A 24498-nucleotide genomic window follows, 5' to 3' on the forward strand; every position below is an offset into this window, starting at 1 on the left:
TTGTCGACAGATCGGGATTCCTCTTCAGTGATATTCAACACTGGCCAAAGGTTGGTGCTCACAGTAGATATTGTTCTTTCATTTCAGGTCACCTCAGTTACTTCTGAATGTCTTCAATATATATCCTAGTAGAAGGAGTTTTCCATTTTCTTGGATGTATACTGATTCAGTGAGTCTTTTGACGGCCCCAATGTCAAGTGTTCTAAATTCCTCTTGTGTAGAGGTGCTAGTAGAATCTTCTTAAAATCAAGAGATCAAGAAAAGACTGACCTTAAAGAAATCTAAACTCTTTCATACAGGAACCTGTGATTCACAGTTATATTGTTAAATATCAAACACGAAGGAAAACTATAGTAGAGTTGAAAACAGCTTTTGGGTTGTGTCTATCTGCACTGAAAGTATTTCATTGTCTATAACAGTGACGCCGAGAGTTTGTGAGGACAATGAAAGCAATGGCTGAAGTTTGTATTTATTGGTTAATACAGCATACGAGTGACACTTTGAATTATTTACATAACGCGCGTGTCACAGCTGCGGCAGTTTGCGAAGATGCCGTTTCCCGAGCAAATCTAACCGTACTGCTTAAGTCTTTGATCGGTTGTGGTGGAAGGCTGATGTTTTCACAGATGTGTCCAAATTTGAGCGTTCTGCTCAAGTCTGTCATGGATTAGAATCGCCATGGGGGTGGTTCAAAGATAATTTGGGGTGGGATGAGTGCACGTCAGAAAACCCCCTTCGTTCTTGTTCAGGGCTGAGTATTTGACAGGTTTGGGCTACAGATTCTCGGATCAGTGGCAATTCCGTTTCTTCAGCATCATGGCCCAGGATTGACATTGAAACAGGACAATACCGTCTTCACAGGGCAAGATTTGCAATGGGTTCTGGTCAATAGCAAAATATTCAAATGCTGCCTTGGCCTTCAAATTCATCAGATCTCTCCAATATTTAGCATGTGTGAAAAGAAATGGACCGACATCTACTTTGTGTACCAAATCCTCCAGATAACGTTTGGCAGTAGATATGCAGAGCATATGGCAAAGCGATCACACAAGCAGTTCGTACCATTTGATAGACTGTTCTCGATTTTCCCACGCTGGGCATACCCGTTATCATTATACATGCTTTTCTTCGAATGATCTTCATATCCACCTTCTAAAGTTCACATGGAAACTGTTTGTTTCTGTTATATTTTCAAATTGTTTGTGTGGCTAGTATAGCTTACTGATATTTTCACGACAGGTATCTATCTTCTTTTATGTTAGGGGCGGTGGGGTACGAATCGTAGCCTAGTGGTTAAAGCGTCCTCTCCTCATGCTGAAAACCCGGGTTCGATTCCCTTCATGGGTATGTGTGAAGCCCCTTTCTGGTATCCCCCGCCGTGATATTGCTGAACGATTACTAAAAGCGGCGTAAAACTAGACTCACTCATTCGTTTAACATCACAATGATCCAACCTTTAGTTTTTGTTGCATCATCTTTATATAAGCCAACTCTTTTCATGAGGCATCTTAGTTGACATTTTTAGTGCCACATTCTTTATCAATCGCACTATATTGCAGCCTGTATTTGATTGGCATTTAGAACAAGTCACACGTCAGGCACTGTAAGATATTCGTTTCGGTTAAACTCCTACATTTGATAACAGTTCGTAAGAATTTGCCTGTATAAGATTTGGAACCACTCATGCGCAGTGTGTGTGTATCTAGCCATGTGCTTATGCCGCCGAAGTTGAATACAGTTGAGAGGAGCTCACTATCGCGTCATGTTGTTAATCCACGCCAGCGCAATACAAAACATGGTGTCAGAAGTGAAGGCTTACGACTACTAGACATCGTTTCACGACCTGTGTAATAGTAGTTCAGTCAAGAAATGTCTGTGAAGATCGAAATTCCCCCGATGGACTTCGAGTCGGTGAATGTCGGCGAGGCATGGCGGCGATGGCAGCAGACGATGAAGTTGTTGTTGACAGGACCACTGTCAGGCAAGAATGACAAGCAGAAGTGTGCGTATTTTTTATTGCATATTGGACAAATAGGAAGAGATATATTCAATACGGGGACTTTGACCGCGGACAAAACTGACAAAATTGATGTGTTGTTTGCCAAGTTTGAGCAACATTGCGTACCGCAACAAAACACAACAGTTATGAGATTCCGTTTTTATTCAAGAAATCAACAACGGAGCGAAGGTGTAGATCAGTATGTGACAGAACTGAAGAATTTAGCAAGACACTGTGCTTTTGGGGGAAATTGAGAATGAGATAATTCGAGATCGAATAGTATGCGGAACGAAGGATAAACAGGTTCAAGAACGACTGCTGCAAGAGGCAGATTTAACACTGCAAAAGGCAAGAGACTTAGCAAGAAGTTTCGGAATGAGTAAAGAACAGATGAAGAAGATGGAGTGCGATGTACAGTTTTGGTAAGCATGGCAACCACAAACATGATAAAGATAAAGTGTTTCAGAGTCAGACTTGTCAAATGTGTGGAAAATTTCATTCATGTCAGGAATCATGTCCAGCAGTTGGGAGGGCATGTTTGAAATGTCATAAAATAGGACATTATGCATCAGTTTGTAAAGGTGACAATAGACATTCTCCAAAGGGAGGTAATGTTCACTCCAGACATAGTCGTGGAAGATTCCAAGGTCACAGGAATAGTGGAAATGCTCCAACAAACAGAGTTCATGGAATTGAACAGTCTACTGAGGATTTCTTTATTTGGTCTGTCGAGAAAGGTCAAGAAGTAAATAAAGATGAGATTTATATGCCAATGACTGTAAATGGCAGTGCGGAAACAAACATGAATCTTGATTCAGATGCCCAAGTGAATGTCTTACCAGATGATGAGTTTCACAGAGTTCGTAGCAGAGCAGGTCCGCTGCGTCCAACTCAGACCAGACTATTTGGTTATGGTGGTGTTCCACTGAGGATCTTAGGACTGACAACATTACAATGTCAATACAAGGAAGTGTCGAATAGGTTTGATTTCATCGTGGTGGATCATGATGATAAACACTCACCTCCAGTATTGGGACTCAAAGCTTGTAGAGAGATGGGCTTGATACAGGTTGTGTTGACAATCACAAACTCTTAAGGAAGATTCTTAAGGAATTCAAGGATGTATTCCAAGGGATTGGATGTATCGAAGATAAATATTGCATACAGATTGAGGAAAATGCAGTACCAGTTGTATATGCTGTACGAAGGGGCCCTTTAGCTTTGGATACAAAAATTCAGAAAGAATTACAAAGAATGGAGGATTTAGGTGTGATATGTAAGGTAGATGAACCAACCAGTTGGGTAAACTCAATGGTGGTTGCACCTAAATCAAATGGTGAAATTAGAGTTTGCTTGGATCCTACTGACTTGAATAAAGTGGTGAAGCGTGAACATTATAGAATGCCAACTCTGCAAGACATAACACCAAAGTTGGTCGGACAGAAGTATTTTACAGTGTTGGATGCCAAGTCATCTTTCTGGCAAGTACCACTAGACTCCCAGTCGTCCCTACTGACAACATTCAATACTCCATTCGGACGATATCGATTTATGAGATTACCTTTTGGCATCAAAAGTGCAAGCGAGATCTTTCAAAAGAGAATGGATAGTGCTTTTGAGGGTTTGGGGCATACTCACCCTTTTGTTGATGACATTTTGATCCCAGGTAGCACGACAGCTGAACATGATAGTCGTCTCAGACAAACACTCCAGAGAGCCAGGGAGAAGGGTATTAAGCTGAATCCAGATAAAACTCAGCTTTGTCAACAAGAGGTGAAATTCTTTGGTGAAATTCTTACATCTGACGGGATGAAACCAGATCCTGATAAAGTCCAGGCTGTGAAAGACATGAACACTCCAACTTGCAAGAAGGAATTGGAAGGGTACTTAGGCATGTTTACCTATCTGGCACAATACGCTCCAAGTTTGTCAGAGAAGACACACGTACTACATGAACTAACAAAGCAAGATACTTGTTCTGTTGGACACCGGAACATGAAGCAACATTTCAAGAAATCAAGAATATGATCACTAAGTCACCAGGGCCTATTTTACAGTACTTTGACCCAAAGAAGTCAGTGACTCTTGAGACTGACACATCACAGAATGGTCTAGGGGCAGTCATATTTCAGGATAAGGGACAAGTAGATTTCGTATCGAAGGCAATGACTAACTCACAGAGGAACTATGCCCAAATAGAAAAGGAGATGCTTGCCATTCTGTTTGGTTGTGAAAAATTTCACTACTATCTGTTTTGGAGAAATTTCAAAGTCAGAAACCACTAGAAGTTTTTTTCACGAAGCCATTACATGCTATTCCCTGAGACTTCAACGCATGAGAATGAGACTTCAGGTCTATGATGCAGATGTAGAGTTCACACCTGGGAAGAATGTTCCTGTAGCAGACATGCTGTCTCGGCATTTCATAGAGTCTTCGTCAAACAAAGAAGACCTGTCTCTTGATGAAGATATCCAGTCATATGTACACATGGTGACAAGCAGCTTACCAGTATCTGACAAGAAGATGGAAGAGATCAGAAAGGAAAGTAGTGACGATAGTCAACATTTAATGCTTATGAAAATAATCATGAACGGATGGAAATGAATTTGCATGATTGTCCAAGCAGTATCAAAGAAATTGGGAATTTCCGTGATGAATTGACAGTTATAGATGGAATTGTCTACAAGGGTGACAAAATTGTTATTCCAATTTCCATGAGAAAGGAGATGTTAAAAAGGATACATACAGGCCATATGGGAATTGTCAAGTGCGAAGAAAGAGCTCGTGATGTCATATTCTGGCCGCGTATGACAGCTGACATTGAGAGAACTGTTGAGATTGTGGCACTTGTCAGCAGAACAGGATGAAACAGTGCAAGGAACCGATGATACCCAGTGAAGTTCCTAAGTTACCATGGCAGTTCGTAGCAACTGATTTGTTCTAGTTGAATGGACTTGACTATCTGCTTGTAGTTGATTACTACAGTCGATATATAGAGATTGCTTTGCTGTCAAACACGAAGTCGAAGACTGTGATAACTCACATGAAGTCGACGTTTGCACGGCATAGTGTACCGAGCAGAATTGTCTCTGATAATGGGCCACAGTATGCATCAGAGGAATTCAGAGAATTTGTTCAAAAGTGGAACATTGAACATATTACCTCCTCATCCTTGTATCCACAAGCAAATGGTCTAGCTGAAAAGTCTGTACAGACTGTGATACGACTACTGCTTAAAGCTAAGCAGAGTGGTGATGATCCTTATTGGTCTTTACTTGCTTATCGCAACACTCCATTAAATGAGATGGGATCTTCTCCTGCCCAGCTACTTATGTCAAGACGTCCCAGAACTGACTTACCCAGTCATCCAGATTTACTGAAGCCAAAAGTCATCAGCTGTGAAAGTGTGCATGAGGCAATGGTGGATTCTAAAATGCGTCAAAAGCATTACTATGACAGATCTTCACATCCGAGGCCTGCATTAAGTACACTTGACAGTGTGAGAGTGAGGCAAGGCAAGGATTGGATACCAGGTGTCGTGACGGGTTACGCCAACACACCTCGTTCATACCATGTGAAGACTGATGATGGTGCAGAGTACCGTCGCAACAAGAGAGACTTGCATTCCACCAATGAGATTATCTCCAGTGTACCAGGAGATCATCTGGCTGCTAAAAGCAACGATAGTCCAACCGAGTCAACACATGTGGACAGTACACCACAGTCAGGAGTTCAGCCTATGGTCCCAGTGGACCTCCGACAACCAATTGCCTATTCATCCAGAGGACGGGCAATCTTTAAGCCATCAAGATTTGAATGACTTTAAAAACTGTGGCAGTATACCTGCAAGAACTTTGTTTCATTGAAGTGACTTTTTATTTGTAGTTAAGACAATGTTTAACAGTCAGCTGCTTTGAGCCATAAGAGAATGGACTTCTATAATTTGTTCTTTGGTTAGTGGCTGAGCTTATAAAAAAGAGGGGATGTAAGATATTCGTTTCGGTTAAACTCCTACATTTGATAACAGTTCGTAAGAATTTGCCTGTATAAGTTTTTGGAACCACTCATGCGCAGTGTGTGTGTGTATCTAGTCATGTGCTTATGCCGCCGAAGTTGAAAACAGTTGAGAGGAGCTCACTATCGCGTCATGTTGTTAATCCACGCCAGCGCAATACAAAACAGGCACGATGTCTATCTTCCAGCAACGATTTACAGATATAGGACACCAAAGCTGGCGCAACGATATCAATGCATCAAAATATCTTAATCAATACTCACAGTTCAAATACGATCTTCAACTGGAACCTTACATCACAGAACTAAAAAGAAAAGATCTCATACGTGCTCTCTGCAAATTTCGGATTGCCTACAACGATTTCAAAGTCAACATCTTTTGACATCAGGATGTGCCTCTGGAGAGCTGTACTGTACATTCGGCAATTTCCCACAAATTGAAGACGAAAGACATATTTTCTTTTTCTGTAAACAGTACCAACACTTCCGCGGAAAATATCTCATCCAACTTAGAAATGTATACAAGGTCCCACTCTCACTCCATAATATTTAAAGCTCTAAACATCCACGTATTATATTCATTACTGCTTTATTTATACACCAAATACTCTCCTGCAGATATAAAGCTACAATGTAGTTAATAAGAATGACCACTGTCCATCTGTACTTTATATTATGTAACTGTATTATGGGCCATTAGGCCGACATTACTAAATACACTCTGCCTGTCTGTCTGACTCCATACACTGTTCATGACTTGCTTGATAACCTACACCTGAACGTCGTTCCTGTTGCAATAAAGAAATCCATATATACTTATCCTTCCTTTCCAGTATTGTATAACCCAGACTATTATGAAATGTTCGTGAGCAAGTACATTTTATATAAAGGCCGCGCTTTTTCTCACGTTACAAGAATACCAGCAGTTCCGTGCAGATCACTTTCATCATACATTCTCAGCCTTTGCTTAATTTGGAAGCTTGACCATTTTTGCAGTAAGGTGTATATTATCATCACTATGTTTATTATTATATTCAATGATTATATTGAGTGAGTGAATATGGTTTTACGCCGCTTTTAGCAATATTCCAGCAATATAACGGCGGGGAACACCAGAAATTGGCTTCACACTTTGTACCCATGTGGGAATCGAACCCGGGTCTTCGGCGTGACGAGCGAACGCTTTAACCACGAGGCTACCCCACCGCCCTAAATTTCTGGAAATTAGAACTGTATTTGTAATGCCACTGAATATGCACTGCCACTGTATTCTGTACTGCCATTGTAAATACTTCGTGGTGATTTCTAGAGATTTGTAACCTTAGTTACTTTCAAAATACAGTTGTCAGTTATATTACATTTCTCTCACGGACTAATTTCTGGTTAACGTATTCGAATCAACACGTAACGAATGGGTAATTGTGCAAACAAGTCATAATTCTAATTTTGTCTGTTATTGTCTCTGACAGTTCCTTTGTTTTGAAAAGTCTTTCGGTCTTAAGAATAATATGTTATGCAAAGAACATAACACAATTTGTTAACAATTGTTTTCAATAAGTCGTATTTGGTCCGCTATATCTTAAATAAGAATTTGGCTGCAACATAATTGCTTTCCCCCAAAATGCCATTTAGCAAGTTGATGTGTGTTGGGTGGCTGAAATTAACCTTCAGATTTATCAGAAGTTAACTGTATAAATGTATTACCCTGTTGAGTTCATTATATGTGAACCTTGGTAAATTTGCCTCTTTTACATTGAGAAAGGCGTGCGTGTGCAATGGTTCATTGCTTCAGCTGCTTTTCAGCAATTCTTGTAATCTCTCTGGAATGGAAGCCTTTGGTGTCATTTCCATTGTATGACTATGGTAGTTACGTTTGTTACTGTTTATATACTAGGCACATAAAGAAACTGTGCATACAAAAATTTAAAATCTAAATTTATCAAACCTGTGTAGACACATAAGGATTTAAACTCAGAGATTAGTGACATGAATCCAACATGCATGCACGTGCCACGTTCCGTGACGTCAGTGGGTTCGTCCTTGAGACATGCAATACGTTGTTGCACGTGCATTCCTGGAAAGAGAAACAGAGCAAATGAATGCCACACAATACTGTCACTTTGGAAAGCTCAACCCCTGCCCTTGCGATCGTTCCAAAAATTAAACGGCTATTGAAACGCATAGCATGCCAAGCCTCACGTCTGCACAACGTCATGAGGCCATTGGGATGGTCCGTGGGGGAATGTCTCAACGACAAGTGGCTGCACTTTTCCACTGCCAGCGGAACACCATTCTGCACTGGTGAGACGCTACCTGAACACAAATGACGTCATCGATCGGCCACGTTCTGGACGTCCACGTGTAACAACGCCAAGGCAGGACAGATGGATAAGGGTGACCCATCTTCGCCACAGGTTTCAGACTGCAGTGATGACTGCCCGAACCATCCCAGGACTTCGCCATATCCATCCCAACAGAGTTCGACAACGTTTTCGTCATCACGGGATCAGACCACGACGTCCCGCCATACGGCCTATCCTGACACAACGAATGTGGTGCCGAAATCATGTCCGCAGACACTTGTTTTGGTGGAGAAATGTTGTTTTTACAGATGAGTCCAGGTTTATCATTTCCCATAGTGATTGACGTCAACGTGCCTATAGACGCGTTGGGGAATGTTATGCACAGGCCTGTGTCTTGGAGAGGAATCGCTTTGGTGGTGGTTCCGTGATGATTTGGGGTGGAATATCAGAACTCCTTTGGTGATTGTTCAGGGCAACTTAACTGGTGTGGACTACAGGGATCAGATTCTTCGACCTGTGGCTATTCCTTTTCTGCAACGTCATGTCCCTGGGTTAACATTCCAAAAGAACAATGCCCGCCCTCATACGGCAAGGGTTGCTATGGATTTCTTGCAACACCACAACGTTGACTTACTGCCTTGGCCTGCAAATTCACCGGATCTCTCCCTGATAGAGCATGTTTGGGACGAGATGGATCGACGTCTACGCCGTCTTCCTCATCCGCCAGGTAACGTCCTTGACCTTGCAACAGAACTTGAGAGAATCTGGCGTGACATCCCACAAGCCTTCCTTGCACGTTTGATAGGCTCTATGCGTCGTCGATGCACTGCTGTTCTCAATGCCGATGGTGGACATACCCGTTATTGAGCTTGTGACATGGTCGTTTGACCCCTGTCCCGCTTGTGGACTCGTGACGTCATTGTGAGTGACTTTTCAGTGACTTTTCAATTGAAATTCTCCCGACTTGTTATGGTCTCATGATCCCTCCATTAAAGTTTATATGTACCTTTGACATTGTTATCGTACTTATCAACTGGGATAATATTTTGACAATGCACAGTTTCTTTATGTGGCTAGTATAGATCACATTGTGTTATCTGAAACATAACATTGGCATTTGTTGTGTCGCTGTTTGTACTATAGGAGATCATTTTTATAGTTATTTTGTAATTATCCATACAACTTTCGCTCCTTTAATAAACGGAATCACGTTTTGTCCATACCAACCCGTCACTATAATTCAGATATTGGCATGTTAGTGTTTAATGACAGTTGTAACAAGGGGGTATGCACAATAAACAGCAACTAAAGGGTAATGCGAAACACAGGGATAAACTAAAAACCTTTGCTCTGAAGTATTTTCATTGTCACTGTCACTGTCACTGTCAACTGAAATAACAATTTGACTGATGACATTATGTAAACAGTCTTTTCCCCTATATGAAGCTTCGATTTTGGTCTCAACTTTGTGGGGCGGTGGGGTAGTCTAGTGGTTAAAGCGTTGGCTCGTCACGCCGAAGACACGGGTTCGAATTCTGGTGTACCCGCCGTGATGTTGCTGGAATATTGCTAAAAGCGGCGTAAAACCAAACTCAGTCAGTCAATCTTCTTTCAAGTATTTCTGACCAGCTTCTCCACATCAGATAATTTGTATGTTGTATTGTTTCTGCCAACATCGCCCTTTACAATTCCCCAGACAAGTTCTATGGGGTTTAGGTCACAATGATACGGTGATAGCCTCAGGACCTCGTGTCCATGTTATTGTACGCCAATGTCCACCTTGTACCTTGTTGGCCTTCACAATGTCATACAACACATGTTTGATACTCTTAGGGGGAAATGGAATACCCTATCTGGAGTATCAATATTACATGTAATACCATAAAACGAGCTATATACCACCAGTCACCAAAGCCAGACCACCTTACTGGGGATACGGTAATGGGAAGCATTGTCCATAACGAACAGAGAATTCGGAGGTAGAACATTTTAGAAAGACTTGACTGTTCATTTGGTTACATTAATCTCAGTTATCTTTAGATTTTGCACGAAATACCACAGCACATCCAGGAAGAAACAATGTGCTTTGGCATCCTGAATCAGAAGGATCAGTCTGTCATATGTACCTAAAGGTAGTTTACGAGAAGAACCTCACTGATGTTGCACAGAATGAGATGCATTGCCTCATATTTCATCAAGGTAAATCAATTGATATCCCTGTTTCCGCTTCATGCGTATGGTTTGCAGGTAATTGTTTCCCAGAGACACTACATCCTTCCGTTCACATAAATAGAAGCGACTAAACCCTGTCCGCACTCATAAGGAATCCCTGCTGAAAGCAGAGTCGATTGTACAGTTGTGACTATATGATGAGCACATACACTAAACGCCAAAGAAACGTTACCCTCGTTCCTTAATGAATTTCTTAAAATCTACTCAAGTGAGGATAAAACCTTCTGCTCCATGTTATAGCCAAACAATACGGAATCATCTTGTCACTAAAGGTCTGATAACATTGGTTGATTCTCCTGCTGCTGCAATGATATATTAGGTTAATCCCACACAAAAAGACATCAACACAATGTAAAGTTCATAATTTTGTTATTTCATGATTTTTTCAATATCTAGCGTGGCCACCATTGGCATGCAAACATGCCAGAAGACGTCTCCTCACAGAAAATTTTAATCGTCTGATGAAGGGGGATGGAATACGACGCCGTTCTTCTCTCAAAGCAGTGATCAGTTGCCTACGCGTGTGGGGCTGTGGGTGGCGCGAGCGAACCCTGCGATCTAGATGGTCCCACAAATGTCCTATGGGGTTCATGTCTTGCGATCTTGAAGGCCATGGCAAAACGTTGACGTTTTTGACGTTGAAGACGTTTGTCGCCAATCTTGCTACGTGAGGGGGTGCATTGTCCTGTTAGTAAAGGGTGTTTGGCTGACTCTGCAAGAAAGGGAGAACCACAGGCTGGACGACTTGGTCAATGTAGGCTGCCATACTGCCATCAATGACGACAAGTTCGGTGGCAACGTCGTCCCTGATTTCGCCCCAAACCATCACACTGCCTCCCCCTTGTGGAATAACGTCCTGAACGCAGCATGGGGCTTCTCTTTCACCCCGACGACGGTAAACCCTCCTTCTCCTATCTGCATTGTGGATCATAAAAGGGCTCTCATCGGTGAACATCACTCGCCGCCAGTTCTGGTTCTGCCAACGTCGGACATTACGTGCCCACACAACCCTGTGTTGACGGTGCTGCCGCGTCAGCTGTATCCCCTGCCTTGGTCTATACTGCCGTAAACCTTGGACCCGAAGTCTTCTTCTAACTGTTGTCGATCTGATTAACGTCCCAGAGCTGTCCTTGCTGATGACGTCACCGGTAGAAATCTGTTCCTCAGGTGTATTTGACGGAGGTACTAATGTTCAGCTGGCGTTGTGATGCGTGGACGTGTCCACTTCTCGGTCTGTCTGTAGCGCTGCATAAGTCTTATAACGGTGATACGGTGGCATCCGAGGACGTTGGCAAACAGCATTGTACGTCGACCCCATCTGCACCATCCAAATGGCTCTTTCTCTTTCTTCAGCTGTTAGTCGTGACATATTTCTCGTACTTGTGTATCATATCATGCATTGTAGGCGCTCTTTATACCCTAAGGAATCATTCTACATGTGAAATAAATGCAAATACCGCTTGAATATTGCTAAGTTTTGGCGACTGATTTTGCTATGTGTAAACAAGAAAAATGTACCTTTGCAAGCAAAATGTACACAAAGATAATCTTAGGTGTTCCTAAACACTTTTCACAATATCAAAGACGTTGTGCATGTGTTCACTTATGCAAATCAGCAGAAAATGTTTTAAAAACTGAAAATTATATGTATGATTCTTTTACAAATTTTTCACACTCTACAACAGTTGTTCTTGTTTCAATAGTTGAAAAATGGTCACTTTCAATGGTTTTATCTTTGTTTCAAAGCAGCTCTTTTTACAGTCGATATATAGAGATTGCTTTGCTGTCAAACACGAAGTCGAAGACTGTGATAACTCACATGAAGTCGACGTTTGCACGGCATAGTGTACCGAGCAGAATTGTTCTGATAATGGGCCACAGTATGCATCAGAGAGGAATTCAGAGAATTTGTTCAAAAGTGGAACATTGAACATATTACCTCCTCATCCTTGTATCCACAAGCAAATGGTCTAGCTGAAAAGTCTGTACAGACTGTGATACGACTACTGCTTAAAGCTAAGCAGAGTGGTGATGATCCTTATTGGTCTTTACTTGCTTATCGCAACACTCCATTAAATGAGATGGGATCTTCTCCCGCCCAGCTACTTATGTCAAGACGTCCCAGAACTGACTTACCCAGTCATCCAGATTTACTGAAGCCAAAAGTCATCAGCTGTGAAAGTGTGCATGAGGCAATGGTGGATTCTAAAATGCGTCAAAAGCATTACTATGACAGATCTTCACATCCGAGGCCTGCATTAAGTACACTTGACAGTGTGAGAGTGAGGCAAGGCAAGGATTGGATACCAGGTGTCGTGACGGGTTACGCCAACACACCTCGTTCATACCATGTCAAGACTGATGATGGTGCAGAGTACCGTCGCAACAAGAGAGACTTGCATTCCACCAATGAGATTATCTCCAGTGTACCAGGAGATCATCTGGCTGCTAAAAGCAACGATAGTCCAACCGAGTCAACACATGTGGACAGTACACCACAGTCAGGAGTTCAGCCTATGGTCCCAGTGGACCTCCGACAACCAATTGCCTATTCATCCAGAGGACGGGCAATCTTTAAGCCATCAAGATTTGAATGACTTTAAAAACTGTGGCGAGTATACCTGCAAGAACTTTGTTTCATTGAAGTGACTTTTATTTGTAGTTAAGACAATGTTTAACAGTCAGCTGCTTTGAGCCATAAGAGAATGGACTTCTATAATTTGTTCTTTGGTTAGTGGCTGAGCTTATAAAAAAGAGGGGATGTAAGATATTCGTTTCGGTTAAACTCCTACATTTGATAACAGTTCGTAAGAATTTGCCTGTATAAGTTTTTGGAACCACTCATGCGCAATGTGTGTGTGTATCTAGTCATGTGCTTATGCCGCCGAAGTTGAAAACAGTTGAGAGGAGCTCACTATCGCGTCATGTTGTTAATCCACGCCAGCGCAATACAAAACAGGCACGATGTCTATCTTCCAGCAACGATTTACAGATATAGGACACCAAAGCTGGCGCAACGATATCAATGCATCAAAATATCTTAATCAATACTCACAGTTCAAATACGATCTTCAACTGGAACCTTACATCACAGAACTAAAAAGAAAAGATCTCATACGTGCTCTCTGCAAATTTCGGATTGCCTACAACGATTTCTTGCAAAGTCAACATCTTTTGACATCAGGATGTGCCTCTGGAGAGCTGTACTGTACATTCGGCAATTTCCCACAAATTGAAGACGAAAGACATATTTTCTTTTTCTGTAAACAGTACCAACACTTCCGCGGAAAATATCTCATCCAACTTAGAAATGTATACAAGGTCCCACTCTCACTCCATAATATTTAAAGCTCTAAACATCCACGTATTATATTCATTACTGCTTTATTTATACACCAAATACTCTCCTGCAGATATAAAGCTACAATGTAGTTAATAAGAATGACCACTGTCCATCTGTGCTTTATATTATGTAACTGTGATATGGGCCATTAGGCCGACATTACTAAATACACTCTGCCTGTCTGTCTGACTCCATACACTGTTCATGACTTGCTTGATAACCTACACCTGAACGTCGTTCCTGTTGCAATAAAGAAATCCATATATACTTATCCTTCCTTTCCAGCATTGTATAACCCAGACTATTATGAAATGTTCGTGAGCAAGTACATTTTATATAAAGGCCGCGCTTTTCTCACGTTACAAGAATACCAGCAGTTCCGTACAGATCACTTTCATCATACATTCTCAGCCTTTGGCGAATTTGGAAGCTTGACCATTTTTGCAGTAAGGTGTATATTATCATCACTATGTTTATTATTATATTCAATGATTATATTGAGTGAGTGAATATGGTTTTACGCCGCTTTTAGCAATATTCCAGCAATATAACGGCGGGGAACACCAGAAATTGGCTTCCACTTTGTACCCATGTGGGAATCGAACCCGGTCTTCGGCGTGACGAGCGAACGCTTTAACCACGAGGCTACCCCACCGCCCTAAATTTCTGGAAATTAGAACTGTATTTGTAATGCCACTGAATATGCACTGCCACTGTATTCTGTACTGCCATTGTAAATACTTCGTGGTGATTTCTAGAGATTTGTAACCTTAGTTACTTTTTCAAAATACAGTTGTCAGTTATATTACATTTCTCTCACGGACTAATTTCTGGTTAACGTATTCGAATCAACACGTAACGAATGGGTAATTGTGCAAACAAGTCATAATTCTAATTTTGTCTGTTATTGTCTCTGACAGTTCCTTTGTTTTGAAAAGTCTTTCGGTCTTAAGAATAATATGTTATGCAAAGAACATAACACAATTTGTTAACAATTGTTTTCAATAAGTCGTATTTGGTCCGCTATATCTTAAATAAGAATTTGGCTGCAACATAATTGCTTTCCCCAAAAGGCCATTTAGCAAGTTGATGTGTGTGTTGGGTGGCTGGAAATTAACCTTCAGATTTATCAGAAGTTAACTGTATAAATGTATTACCCTGTTGAGTTCATTATATGTGAACCTTGGTAAATTTGCCTCTTTTTACATTGAGAAAGGCGTGCGTGTGCAATGGTTCATTGCTTCAGCTGCTTTTCAGCAATTCTTGTAATCTCTCTGGAATGGAAGCCTTTGCGTGTCATTTCCATTGTATGACTATGGTAGTTACGTTTGTTACTGTTTATATACTAGGCACATAAAGAAACTGTGCATACAAAAATTTAAAATCTAAATTTATCAAACCTGTGTAGACACATAAGGATTTAAACTCAGAGATTAGTGACATGAATCCAACATGCATGCACGTGCCACGTTCCGTGACGTCAGTGGGTTCGTCCTTGAGACATGCAATACGTTGTTGCACGTGCATTCCTGGAAAGAGAAACAGAGCAAATGAATGCCACACAATACTGTCACTTTGGAAAGCTCAACCCCTGCCCTTGCGATCGTTCCAAAATTAAACGGCTATTGAAACGCATAGCATGCCAAGCCTCACGTCTGCACAACGTCATGAGGCCATTGGATGGTCCGTGGGGAATGTCTCAACGACAAGTGGCTGCACTTTTCCACTGCCAGCGGAACACCATTCTGCACTGGTGAGACGCTACCTGAACACAAATGACGTCATCGATCGGCCACGTTCTGGACGTCCACGTGTAACAACGCCAAGGCAGGACAGATGGATAAGGGTGACCCATCTTCGCCACAGGTTTCAGACTGCAGTGATGACTGCCCGAACCATCCCAGGACTTCGCCATATCCATCCCAACAGAGTTCGACAACGTTTTCGTCATCACGGGATCAGACCACGACGTCCCGCCATACGGCCTATCCTGACACAACGAATGTGGTGCCGAAATCATGTCCGCAGACACTTGTTTTGGTGGAGAAATGTTGTTTTACAGATGAGTCCAGGTTTATCATTTCCCATAGTGATTGACGTCAACGTGCCTATAGACGCGTTGGGGAATGTTATGCACAGGCCTGTGTCTTGGAGAGGAATCGCTTTGGTGGTGGTTCCGTGATGATTTGGGGTGGAATATCAGAACTCCTTTGGTGATTGTTCAGGGCAACTTAACTGGTGTGGACTACAGGGATCAGATTCTTCGACCTGTGGCTATTCCTTTTCTGCAACGTCATGTCCCTGGGTTAACATTCCAAAGAACAATGCCCGCCCTCATACGGCAAGGGGTTGCTATGGATTTCTTGCAACACCACAACGTTGACTTACTGCCTTGGCCTGCAAATTCACCGGATCTCTCCCTGATAGAGCATGTTTGGGACGAGATGGATCGACGTCTACGCCGTCTTCCTCATCCGCCAGGTAACGTCCTTGACCTTGCAACAGAACTTGAGAGAATCTGGCGTGACATCCCACAAGCCTTCCTTGCACGTTTGATAGGCTCTATGCGTCGTCGATGCACTGCTGTTCTCAATGCCGATGGTGGACATACCCGTTATTGAGCTTGTGACATGGTCGTTTGACCCCTGTCCCGCTTGTGGACTCGTGACGTCATTGTGAGTGACTTTTCAGTGACTTTTCAATTGAAATTCTCCCGACTTGTTATGGTCTCATGATCCTCCATTAAAGTTTATATGTACCTTTGACATTGTTATCGTACTTATCAACTGGGATAATATTTTGACAATGCACAGTTTCTTTATGTGGCTAGTATAGATCACATTGTGTTATCTGAAACATAATATTGGCATTTGTTGTGTCGCTGTTTGTACTATAGGAGATCATTTTATAGTTATTTTGTAATTATCCATACAACTTTCGCTCCTTTAATAAACGGAATCACGTTTTGTCCATACCAACCCGTCACTATAATTCAGATATTGGCATGTTAGTGTTTAATGACAGTTGTAACAAGGGGGTATGCACAATAAACAGCAACTAAAGGGTAATGCGAAACACAGGGATAAACTAAAAACCTTTGCTCTGAAGTATTTTCATTGTCACTGTCACTGTCACTGTCAACTGAAATAACAATTTGACTGATGACATTATGTAAACAGTCTTTTCCCCATATGAAGCTTCGATTTTGGTCTCAACTTTGTGGGGCGGTGGGGTAGTCTAGTGGTTAAAGCGTTGGCTCGTCACGCCGAAGACACGGGTTCGAATTCTGGTGTACCCGCCGTGATGTTGCTGGAATATTGCTAAAAGCGGCGTAAAACCAAACTCAGTCAGTCAATCTTCTTTCAAGTATTTCTGACCAGCTTCTCCACATCAGATAATTTGTATGTTGTATTGTTTCTGCCAACATCGCCCTTTACAATTCCCCAGACAAGTTCTATGGGGTTTAGGTCACAATGATAAGGTGATAGCCTCAGGACCTCGTGTCCATGTTGTTGTACGCCAATGTCCACCTTGTACCTTGTTGGCCTTCACAATGTCATACAACACATGTTTGATACTCTTAGGGGGAAATGGAATACCCTATCTGGAGTATCAATATTACATGTAATACCATAAAACGAGCTATATACCACCAGTCACCAAAGCCAGACCACCTTACTGGGGATACGGTAATGGGAAGCATTGTCCATAACGAACAGAGAATTCGGAGGTAGAACATTTTAGAAAGACTTGACTGTTCATTTGGTTACATTAATCTCAGTTATCTTTAGATTTTGCACGAAATACCACAGCACATCCAGGAAGAAACAATGTGCTTTGGCATCCTGAATCCAGAAGGATCAGTCTGTCATATGTACCTAAAGGTAGTTTACGAGAAGAACCTCACTGATGTTGCACAGAATGAGATGCATTGCCTCATATTTCATCAAGGTAAATCAATTGATATCCCTGTTTCCGCTTCATGCGTATGGTTTGCAGGTAATTGTTTCCCAGAGACACTACATCCTTCCGTTCACATAAATAGAAGCGACTAAACCCTGTCCGCACTCATAAGGAATCCCTGCTGAAAGCAGAGTCGATTGTACAGTTGTGACTATATGATGAGCACATACACTAAACGCCAAAAGAAACGTTACCCTCGTTCCTTAATGAATTTCTTAAAATCTACTCAAGTGAGGATAAAACCTTCTGCTCCATTTTATAGCCAAACAATACGGAATCATCTTGTCACTAAAGGTGTGAGAACATTGGTTGATTCTCCTGCTGCTGCAATGATATATTATGTTAATCCCACACAAAAAGACATCAACACAATGTAAAGTTCATAATTTTGTTATTTCATGATTTTTTCAATATCTAGCGTGGCCACCATTGGCATGTAAACATGCCAGAAGACGTCTCCTCACAGAAAATTTTAATCGTCTGATGAAGGGGGGATGGAATACGACGCCGTTCTTCTCTCAAAGCAGTGATCAGTTGCCTACGCGTGTGGGGCTGTGGTTGGCGCGAGCGAACCCTGCGATCTAGATGGTCCCACAAATGTCCTATGGGGTTCATGTCTTGCGATCTTGAAGGCCATGGCAAAACGTTGACGTTTTTGACGTTGAAGACGTTTGTCGCCAATCTTGCTACGTGAGGGGGTGCATTGTCCTGTTAGTAAAGGGTGTTTGGCTGACTCTGCAAGAAAGGGAGAACCACAGGCTGGACGACTTGGTCAATGTAGGCTGCCATACTGCCATCAATGACGACAAGTTCGGTGGCAACGTCGTCCCTGATTTCGCCCCAAACCATCACACTGCCTCCCCCTTGTGGAATAACGTCCTGAACGCAGCATGGGGCTTCTCTTTCACCCCGACGACGGTAAACCCTCCTTCTCCTATCTGCATTGTGGATCATAAAAGGGCTCTCATCGGTGAACATCACTCGCCGCCAGTTCTGGTTCTGCCAACGTCGGACATTACGTGCCCACACAACCCTGTGTTGACGGTGCTGCCGCGTCAGCTGTATCCCCTGCCTTGGTCTATACTGCCGTAAACCTTGGACCCGAAGTCTTCTTCTAACTGTTGTCGATCTGATTAACGTCCCAGAGCTGTCCTTGCTGATGACGTCACCGGTAGAAATCTGTTCCTCAGGTGTATTTGACGGAGGTACTAATGTTCAGCTGGCGTTGTGATGCGTGGACGTGTCCACTTCTCGGTCTGTCTGTAGCGCTGCATAAGTCTTATAACGGTGATACGGTGGCATCCGAGGACGTTGGCAACAGCATTGTACGTCGACCCCATCTGCACCATCCCAATGGCTCTTTCTCTTTCTTCAGCTGTTAGTCGTGACATATTTCTCGTACTTGTGTATCATATCATGCATTGTAGGCACTCTTTATACCCTAAGGAATCATTCTACATGTGAAATAAATGCAAATACCGCTTGAATATTGCTAAGTTTTGGCGACTGATTTTGCTATGTGTAAACAGAAAAATGTACCTTTGCAAGCAAAAATGTACACAAAGATAATCTTAGGTGTTCCTAAACACTTTTTCACAATATCAAAGACGTTGTGCATGTGTTCACTTATGCAAATCAGCAGAAAATGTTTTAAAAAACTGAAATTATATGTATGATTCTTTTACAATTTTTCACTCTACAACAGTTGTTCTTGTTTCAATAGTTGAAAAATGGTCACTTTCAATGGTTTATCTTTGTTTCAAAGCAGCTCTTTTTTTCAACCTGTCTTTTGGACATCGAAATCACTGTTATTGGTTTATTTCGGCATGGTCGAAAATAGGACAATTGAACTCTTCTGAAAAAGATGCATTTCACCTAAATATGAATGCATTTGGGAATTGTTTTCATGATTTGCGTACGGCTGTGTTGTTAAGCTTTCTTGTGAACTAATACCTTGATAGTTTTTAAGTAATTCATAAAGATAGGAGGGTAATGTCTAGGGTTTAATTGTTCACCTGAAATAATTCGGGAACGTATGGTATAAGTCAAAATAGGGAATTGCATCGAACATTATTTTTAATTGTTCTGTTTATTTCTTTCTTCGTTTATTTTTTGTTTTTGTGTGTAATAAAAGATAGTCAGAGATATAATGATGGATGTTTTGGTCAAGACTAACAGAGTACTTATTGTATGCTAAATACTAGCCACAAGATTTATGAGTAAAGTGCATGTTACAACAAATGTAACAAGAGCAGCAATAACTAAACCATCCATCATTACACACACTAGACAATAACATTAATTTGTATAGAAAACAAGGTTAGCCTTAGTTCTAGGCTAATTGTTGGGTGTTATGGCATCACAAACAATATTTGTTACAACTTTCAGCTTCAACTCGCACCTTGCACAATTCACATAAGAATAACTGTCTGGCGAAAGTCATTTTTTGTTCGGTTCCCCTATAGAAAGCCTATGATAAGACATTGAAGTATGGTATTATGATACGAGTCTTTGAGACCATATGCCTGATTTTATTGCACAGAAGCTTGAACGTCAGAGTAGGTTCCACATTTTCTGATGTATTTGATCAGGAAATAGGAGTCTCGAAGGAAGCATTGTATCAGTTACTCTTTTTAGTGTTGCGATAAATAAATGGACTTGCAAACGTTTTGACTGATAATATTGTTGAGTTGATGACTTTAATATTTCACGTATTAATGAATACTCTGAATATCAACAATATATACTATTTTTTTATTTGCTTTCGTTCCTTCAGGCTATTACAGTTTTGTCTTGTCAACATCCACTCATAATCAAATACTTGCATCACATAATGACTGGCAAGTTCTCCCTGGTCTGTTGTATAGTCAGGAGCGTTGGTATTTCTGGTAACAATAGCCGATTTTACTGTTAATGCGGCACTCAACAAGTCTGTGACACCACTTCTTATACCATATCCGACGCAACAGAAGGTGGACACACAAGTAGGTAGAAAATTATACTACATGAAACCAAATATCAGTTACACCTACTTGGGTTGTCAGTCCAGATTTGAAGAGGTTATTTTGTGATTAAGATATATTCATCAGTATTTATCAAAGATTGAAGATCCTCCGTTTTGTATATTCAGTGATGAAAGAATCACGGTCAAGCATGGCTTGCTGTATCGATTTTTCCACCACATGGGATAAATATTTCAGTTTCAAATATCAAAAAGCATGTTTTTAATGTTAATTCTCATTTGATTATTGCATTTTAGAATATACACTTAGGGGCAAAAGAAACGATACCAAGTAAATTTCACAACGTGAGAAAAAACAAGACGTCATAAGCATAAGGTGACAAATTATATTGTCAGAACAATCAAACAACTACAACATATCGTAAATTCATACAGTCATAACCAAAGAAGGTACAGATATTCAACAATTAAAGAGGGTGGGGTCGATTGTCCAGTATTCGATCACGTACAAGTTTACACAGTCCCACCGAAACAGTCATTTGAGCACATTTTACCACAAGTTAGAGTCAGTATCGAGTGTGTGCTCCTCCAGCATCGATACAGGCTCGAACTCGACGTCGGGCAGATGACGTCAGACGTCTGATCACCGGACGTTGGATCCTGTTCCACTCGTCTTGCAGTGCTCTGGCAAGAGCTCTCCTGTTGGCAGGCGGATGTGGTCTGGCGCGAATTTGCCTCCCAAGATGGTCCCAAAGGTGCTCAATGGGGGAGAGGTCAGGGGAACGTGCTGGCCATGGTAAGACGTGAACGTTGTTAGCGTTAAGGAAACCCCTAACGCGCTGTGCTGTATGGCATGGAGCATTGTCGTGTTGGAAGACAGTTCGGGGTTCTGCTGCAGGAATGGCAAGACGACTGGTCGGAGAACCTGGTCGATGTACCTTTGACCATTCAAGTTACCGTCTACGATCACCAAGTCTGTCTTTCTGTCTCCAATTATGTCTCCCCAAACCATGACGCTGCCACCGCCGTAGGGCTCCACTTCTTGTACGCAGCAACGTGCAGTACGTTCACCTCTGCGTCGATGTACCCGTATCCTGCCGTCTGGTCTGTTAAGGTGGAACCTGCTCTCATCTGTAAAGAGTACTCGAGCCCATTGCCTGTTCTGCCAGCCTGCAACTTGGCGTGCCCATCTCAGACGTTCACGTCGATGTTGACGGCTCAGTGCTATGCCACGGAAGGGTCGGTAGGCGCGAAGGTCGTGCAAACGTAGCCTCCTAGACACCGTTCGTCTGCTGACACGATGGCCGAGCGCTGTCACTGCCGATGACGTCAGTCAAACGGATAAGTGTTGAATAAATTTTGATAAATATGTTGTAAATTGATAACTGTTTTGTCATTGGTAGTTCAAGTTAGCCACTGAGATTGTTAGTGGCTGTATCCTTACAAAGAGGTTGAAGGATATTAAACCTATTGTCATCCTGTTTGAGTTCGTGCGAAGGTAATCCTAAAACATTCACAGTAAATTCAAGCTTGGTACCAGTTTGTTTGTTGAAAACTAAGTAATTTGTGGTTATATAATTATATGTTTTCAACATTTATTTAGAACTTGTTTAAGTCACGATAAGGCTCACTCACTAAAAGTTTACGTAGGCAATATCACAGCAATATAGTGACGACAAACAGTGATATACTGAGATAGATATAATTTTTAAAAAGATGTCATCGAGGAACAGTATAGCAACTATAACATATGTTATATTTGTGATTACGCTTTCTTAGTAAAGTAACATTTGACCACATTCTAAATGACATTGTATAATCATAATATAACAACTAGATTGTCACAGATAATAATAAACTCTATTCAGAGATCATTTTAAAATGCTAAATCATTATTCAACAACACAAAATATATTCAGCTATAGACTATATATATGCATACTTTTGCTTCCTGCAGTTCCCCAGCCGATTTTACAACATCCCTCCAGCTGCTGGCGATTGTATGCAAAATTAACCAACAGTAAAAATGATACTGCAAAGTCAAAATAATTCATTTCTCCGAGTGTGAAATCAAAATAAGCTGTCGCTAAAAGGCCGAAACAATGCGGATACGACAATAAAAAATGTAAGTTAAAGAGTAAGTTACATGACTTGGTTAATTAACATCACAAACCAACATTTACCTTTGTAACCTTGAATAAACCGAGAAGGGATGTGTAATGGATCATTGATTAGGTAACGGCCATGCCTGGAATCTTTACCTATAGAGTTTGGTGTGGTTGTTGTTTAACGCCGCACTCAGCAATATTCCAGCTATATGACGGCAGTTTGTAACTGATCGAATCTGGACCTGACAATGCCGTAATCAAGATACAATCACATGTGTCAACCAGGTCAGCGAGCCTGACCGGCCGACCCCATCAGTCGCCCCTTAACGACAAGTATGGGTTACTGAAAACAAATTCTAACCCGGATCTTCACGGGTCTTATCAATTAAGTGAGTGAGTGAGTTACAATTTATCGTCACATTGTATCGTGACGAGAGAACCGCATACATCAATAACAAATGTATGAAACATATTTAAACCATATAAAATCCTGTCGTCAAAAGACAGAATAACAACTACTATATCACATTTTATTTGAAACTAGTTTGGAGCATTTAAAATAGTAAACTGTTAATTGACAACACAATATATAAATGAGCTATAGATCGCCAGCAACTGAGTGAGTGAGTGAGTGAGTTAAAATTTATAGTCACATCGGCAGTATTCCAGCCATATTGTGACATAAAAAGTTATAAATTAACAATAAACACAATTACATTATAAAACACCTGTCGACGAAGGACAGTAAAACAACTAGATAATCATAGGAATAAATTTGAGACTAGTAATTAAATCTAACATATTTTACCTACAAATGACAATACAATATAAAAAACGGCTATAGATTGCCAACAACTGAAGGTAGATCACCATACTAAAGACCATGGGGTTACCCATTAAGAGACTTTGGTGTCATTTATATTGTATGATGATGGTAGTTATATGTGCTGTTATTGTGTTGATGTCACACTGTGTTTTATGTTCTGCAGTTATGTGTATAAACTCTCTATAAAAATACCACTTGACGACTGTTATAAAATCATTACCGTAGATTGCTATATTACTTTTATTACGTACCCTAGATTACTTTAAGGTATAGTATATTTGCTCTCCGTACAGTACACATATCTGTGTTAATTTTGTCATTATCAAGATCCCTTGTGGTGAAATATGGAGTGATTTAAATTGTAAAGTCAGATGGGCAGTATTTCAGCCATAACTGTATGTTTGTCCCAAAGACATTTGTCTCATGCACTACAACCGCTGGAGGCAGCCACGCACCTGTCGATTGATTATTTACAGTCTACTTTGTTTGTTCAAATTAACTGACTTGTTAAATAATAAATCGTTATTTGTCTAGTGGATTGGTTTATGAAAGCTCTGAGATTTCAATTAACTTCAATAGAATACATTTTATATGAATTGATGTGATTACTATTGATGTAGCGATGTTCCCAGCTTAAACATTAAACCTGAATGCTTGTTATGAACAGACGTTGGCAGGGTTAAAAAGACTCAACAGAAATAAGGAGTGAAAGTAGCAACTTGACAGTTGAAGGTCCAGGTGGTGAAAA

General features: G+C 41.2%; 1 long non-coding RNA gene across 1 annotated transcript; it reads right to left on the reverse strand.

The window, feature by feature from the left end:
* Positions 1-277: 277 nt before the first annotated feature.
* Positions 278-18105, reverse strand: LOC124285618. Its single transcript, XR_006900853.1, has 3 exons — positions 18021-18105; positions 16395-16398; positions 278-288 (listed from the first exon to the last, which is right to left on the reverse strand). It is a non-coding gene; the product is annotated as an uncharacterized LOC124285618 (long non-coding RNA).
* Between the last annotated feature and the right edge of the window lie 6393 nt (positions 18106-24498).

The sequence above is a fragment of the Haliotis rubra genome, unplaced genomic scaffold (genome assembly GCF_003918875.1).
Source record: "Haliotis rubra isolate DU_JTF1 unplaced genomic scaffold, ASM391887v1 Scf11, whole genome shotgun sequence".
Lineage (NCBI taxonomy): Eukaryota > Metazoa > Mollusca > Gastropoda > Lepetellida > Haliotidae > Haliotis > Haliotis rubra.